Source organism: Micropterus salmoides, unplaced genomic scaffold, assembly GCF_014851395.1.
Source record: "Micropterus salmoides isolate LMB-PRFRI ecotype aquatic unplaced genomic scaffold, ASM1485139v1 Ms_hic_scaffold_2, whole genome shotgun sequence".
Classification (NCBI taxonomy): Eukaryota; Metazoa; Chordata; class Actinopteri; order Centrarchiformes; family Centrarchidae; genus Micropterus; species Micropterus salmoides.
Genome location: NW_024041150.1, coordinates 31940575 through 31946584, shown reverse-complemented (window position 1 = coordinate 31946584; position 6010 = coordinate 31940575).

Genomic DNA, 6010 nt, shown 5'->3' with positions numbered 1-6010 from the left:
TCCACAGAAAGCCGTCTGAATCCAAGCTGCTGAGTGTTGAACTGTAAATGAGAGGGAATTTATTATTAGGGGTCCAAGCCCGAGTGGGCTGGGAACCCGTGAATGCAAGGCATCGCGGTTCCCAGATCCAGCGGAGCTGGGAACCCTATTGTAATTGTTCTGGTTTTTATTATTATTATTATTCCGTGACGAAAACTGATACTTACCTAGACGGTAAGTGCTACAGACACAAAACTCATAGGATAGGTCCAGGTCATTGCAGCGACCGCAGGCGCAAAAATCGCTTGACTTTGGACTCCGGTAAGTTGTGAGGGGCAATTTTTTTCTTTAAACTGGTTGATTAATTTAGAAAATAATTGGCAGATTATCAGTTAGTGGCAGATGATAATTAAAGATACACACATTAAAAAATAACAATAAAATAGATAATTATAAAACAAATAATAAATAAAATAAAATAGACAATTAAAATGTATTAAAATTCATAAAATACCCTAAACCTAAACTATAAGCCTTCTCGCAAAATAAAGAAAAACCTTCCCTAAAAGACTTACTAAAAAAGGTTTTTAGCCTACTCTTACATGTTGAAATGTTGGTTGCTTCCCGAACCCAAACAGGGGTCTGATTCCACAGCCAAGGCACCTGATGGCTAAAGGCTCTCGCTCCCATTCTACATCTAGAGACCCTAGACACTACAAGTAGCCCTGCATTTTGGGAGCGCAGCGTTCTAGTGGGGTAGCATGGGGGGCACCATTAAGGGCTTTGTATGTAAGAAGTATTTTAAAATCAATTCTCAATTTTACCGGGAGCCAGTGCAAAGTTACTAAAACAGGGGCGATATGATCTTTCCTGCTAGTTCTGGTCAGAATGTGTGCAGCAGCATTTTGGAGAGATTTTTGAGCAGCCTGAAAGCACAGAGTTACAGTAGTCAAGCCTTGAGGTAACAAATGCGTGGACAGGTTTCTCTGCATCATCTCGATGCAGAAGGTTTCTAATTTTCGCAATATTGCAAAGGTGAAAATAGGCAGTCCTTGTAGTTTGCTTTATGTGTGAGTTAAAAGACATGTCTTGATCAAAATAACTGCCGATTCCTCACAGTGGTGCTGGAGGCCATGGCAATGCCATCCAAAGCAACTATGTCTGCAGACAGTGTGTCTCGGAGGTGTTTGGGTCCAAGGCCTACAACCTCAGTGGCCTACTACGAGGAGGTCAAAAGACAGAAGAAAGAAGGATGCAGATCATCTTCTCCCTGTCAGAGAGGAGACAATTGTATTAGAGGAAGAAGATAAAAGTATTAGGCCCAAAACAGGACAGATTTTAGATCACTTGTATCTGAAATGTTTAAGTAAGTGGTAACTTCTTAAAGACTAAAACTTCTTTAAGTCATAATAAAAACATTTGCAAGGGTATTACATTTCAGAGAGCATGTGATTGAATAGTATTAATTCCCGTTTTCTGGCAGATCAAGACAGACTATTAGCCTACTAATAAGTAGCCTATGCTATTTTTAATTTGAAAATATTTTCCATTCATCAACGTCCCCGCTGGTGTCAAGGACGTTGCCTGGTAACGTTGCCAGAACGTTTCCAGACAGTCACGATGTGGAGTTCTTTAAAGGGTTTGGAGGACCTTCAGGGAACATTCAGGACGTTCCGGGAACGTTTAGAGGACAATATTTAATTCAGAAATTCAATGTTTCCAGAACATTCTGAGAACGTCCTGTTGGTGTCAAGAATGTCGCTCGGTAAAGTTCCCACAACGTTCCCAGACAGTCACGATGTGGAGTTAAAGGGTTTGGGGACGTTATTTGGAGGACCTTCAGGGAACATTCAGGATGTTCTGGGAACATTACGAGGGCAATATTTTTTTGGAAATTAAACGTTCTCAGAACGTCCCACTGGTGTCAGGAACATCGCCTATTACTGTTCCCACAATGTTCCCAGACAGTCATGATGTGGAGTTCTTTAAAGGGTTTGGGGACGTTATTTGGAGGACCTTCAGGGAACATTTAGGACATTCTGGGAATGTTTAGGGGACAATTAGATAGGACATTCCCTCTAGGACTCCACTACACTACATTCCCCTAACATTTATGGAACCTTTAAGAGACCAACCTAGAAATGTAATTTGTTGGTGCCATTTAGGACCTTCGATTATGTTTACTTAACATTTTTGGAACCTTTAGTAATGTTAAAGGAACCTTTAAGGGACCAAACTAGTTATTTTTTGGTTCTTGCTTCACCTACCCAGAATGTTTTTTTCACGACTGTAAATTTCACAGTTCATAGCTGTTTAAGTTACTGTTTGTTAACGGTAAATAACTATAGAATAAACAAACATCTTAGGTTTAGGTTGGGTCTGCACCCATCTACCTAAACTCCATAATACAAACTTACGTTCCTTCTCGCCCGCTACGCTCCTCCAACGAACGCCGCCTGGCTCTGCCATCCCTTCACACAAAGCAATCCCAGTCCCGGCTGTTCGCATCTGTGACACCACGATGGTCGAATGAGCTGCCACATGCCATCAGAGCAGGGGCGTCCCTCTCTAATGTCAAGAAGTTCTTGAAAACTCATCTCTTCCCGAGAACACTTCCTCTTATAACACCTCTAACTCCTAATCTCTAACATGCACTTCCTGTGCTCTTCTTCTTCTATCCCCTACAATGATCTTGTATTGATTGCACTTTTTTGTTTGATTGCACTTTTTGTTAACTCTTACTTCCTTCCCTAAGTATTTACCCCATTGATGTGATATGTACTATGAGCTCTAACTAGTATTTACTGCTGCTCTTACTAGTATGTATTGTCAGTTGTAGATCTGTATTTGATGCTCTGTTGATGCTTGTATGTTTTTCCTCAAATGTAAGTCGCTTTGGATAAAAGTGTCTGCCAAATGAGTAAATGTAAATGTAACTAGCAAAAAACAGAAACAAAGCAAAAGTTACAGTCATGCAGTAGTTGAGGATGATGCCTACACAGAGAAACTTAACCTGTTGGAAACCTCCAGATATTTGCAGGAAAAATGCCTTAAAAACATACCCAAAATGAACCAGGAATAACTCCTCAACTGTTTGGCCTAGATACATAATTCTGGTCTCCTTTGAAAGGTCAGATGGTCCATCCATCCATCATCAACCGCTTATCCTGCGTACAGGGGGGATTGGCTCCAGCCCCCCTTCCAATTTAAATTACTATCATACCAAACACGAAGGTTCTTTGCCACAGGCTTAATGTGATTTACTAGGGAACCATCAGATGGCAGTACTCTGCCATCTGCTGGGACCCAATGACCAGGATTTCTGTTTTGTCTGAGTTCAGTTGGAGGAAATTATTTGACATCCATTTTTTAACTTCACAAAGGCAGTTGTTAAGTGAACTCAGCATTCCAGGCTCTGTGGATCTGACAGGCAAGTATATTTGTGTGTCATCAGCATAAATATGAAAAGAAATGCCATGTTTATGGATAATATGTTCAAGGGGAAGCAGATACAAGGAAAACAAAATGGGTCCTAAAACCGACCCCTGAGGCACACCATATTTAACTGGACAGAACGAAGAGACATAGTTGTTTACAGACACGCACTTCCTATTTGAAAGGTAGGATGAAAACCATTCTAGGGCAGTACCTGAGATCCCCACCCAGAGCCTCAGTCTGTTTAACATGATGTTGTGATCAATGGTGTCAAAAGCAGCGCTAAGGTCCAGAAGTACAAGGACTGAGCACATGCCTTCATCAGCAGACATTAAAAGGTCATTGTTGACTTTAAACAGGGCAGTCTCGGAGCTGTGGTTCTTCCTGAAACCAGACTGAAACTTTTCAAATATTTTGTTATTTCCAGTACAGTGAGCAGCTGTTTGGACACAATTCTTTCTAGAATCTTTGCAATAAAAGGCAGTTCTGAAATTGGTCTAAAATTATGTGGGAGGGAGGGATCTAAACCAGGTTTCTTTAAAAGTGGGTTCATGCAAGCCGTTTCAAAATAATCAGGGACACAACCAGTAGATAGGGAGCTGTTGAAAACAGAGATCAAATGGGGCCCAACAGAATCTATTACTTTCAGTAAAAACTTTGTAGGTATTACATCAAGTGGGCTGGAGGACACTCTCATTTGTGATACTGTAGGGACTCAAAACAACTGAAGAAAGGGACTTGAGACTTGAGAATGGCTGAGACTGATTGGAAGTTGAAATCACACACAATAATGCAAGGACTAGATTAATACAGTGCTTAACGTCAACAATTGCATACTAGGAGTGTGCGATATTTATCGTCTACGATAATATCTTAATTGTTGTTTTAACAATGTGTGAGCAGACTTTAATGAGTAGGCTATGTCACTCACTTTTCAAAATACAATCAAAAACACCTTGTCCGTCAATGCATCATGCATATAGTACACGTGTGCTAGAGTTAAACTTGAAATGGCTGCTGAAAAAATGCATGACTGAAGTTGAGTGAATAAATAGCGTCAAGCAATATAACATCTTACACTGTAAAATACTGCTAAACTAAGGCCTTATTGGTGACACGCTGCTTTCTGCTCAGCTGCAATTCACGGCGTTCACACACAAACTTGCTCCAGCTCCGCTCACGCATGTACACTGAACGAAAACGAGCTAGTACTATACTCAACATTTACAAACATATTTCTGAAGGATGCCAAATATTGTCTAATTGTGGTTATTGATGAATTCCCAGAAAATGTTTAGACATTACTTCATATGCACATTAAAACATGAAATTTCTGACTAGTGTTTACAAAAAAAGATAAGCCTTTTATAATCCCTGACAGACTCATAAACTTTGGTGATGTCCTCACCTGATAACAATATGTAATTTTTTAGCAGTAAATTTACTCAAAGGATGTCTGACCCAACCCATGTACAGTTTTCTCAACAACAGTGTTTTGTATGTTCAAGGCAGGTAGCGGAAAGTTACACTTGAGGGCCAAAGTCATCTGGTTCAACTGGAACAGATGATGCTGAGATCTCTGTAACCTAGTACAGTATGTAGCAAAATATCTGTGTTTCTGTTACATCTGGGCGGTTAACTTGAATATATGTGAGCATCCTTTCACTGGACAGTGAAAGGATGCATTTCATTCCACAATATGCTCCTTAAGGTGAGCTACATTAAGGTTAGATCTTTAGTATCTTGATATTGGCGTTTATGTAACGCTATTGCACATTTAAAGCAGTAACTAACCAGCAGCCTGACATTTTCCCTCAATGAAGGTATCGTTAACCCCATATGTCTTGCCTTGCCACAAAACATTTCCTCCGTGGGTTTAAAGTTAACTTAACGTTACCATTAAATTACAAGCTAGCACTTTTTTTGCAAGAGCAACACAAAACAGCAGAAAGGACAGCGTTAAAACTGTTTGAAAATTGTAACATTCACTGGCGACACGGTCGACCGTTAATGTTTTACCTAATGCGACCCAGCAAACATTAACATAACGTTATTCCAAACCCAAACAACCCTTCAAGAAAGCTTTTACTTGACACTGGAAGAAATTCTGTACAACTTACCTCAAGAAAGAATTTTTCCTCTCCAGGATCCAGAGTCCGGACATCGCACGTCAATTTCAAAATATATACACAATCACAATGGATGCTGGGCGCGCAGACAGGGCGCAACTGCTAACGTATCTCTCTCTCTCTCTCTCTCTCTCTCTCTCTCTCTGTCTCGCTGCAGTTAGCTACTCTGTACCTTTTTTTATACAGTCTATAATTACTCTGAAATAATTAAAATAAACATAATAGATATTGAGGTGTTGGTGGAGCACTCATATATGAAAAATAATTAGTTTCACAAGTTTGTTAGAGAGGAAGAGGGCAGGAGAGGAACAGAGAGAAAAAGAGAGGGATGGAAGGAGGGAGGCAGCCTACATAATATACACACAGAGGTACAGACAGTAAAGGTGATGTTGCTATAGACTAAATGAAAAATGGTATAGATATTTATAGTAGTATTAATGATAATAATCATAATGTTAATGATTATA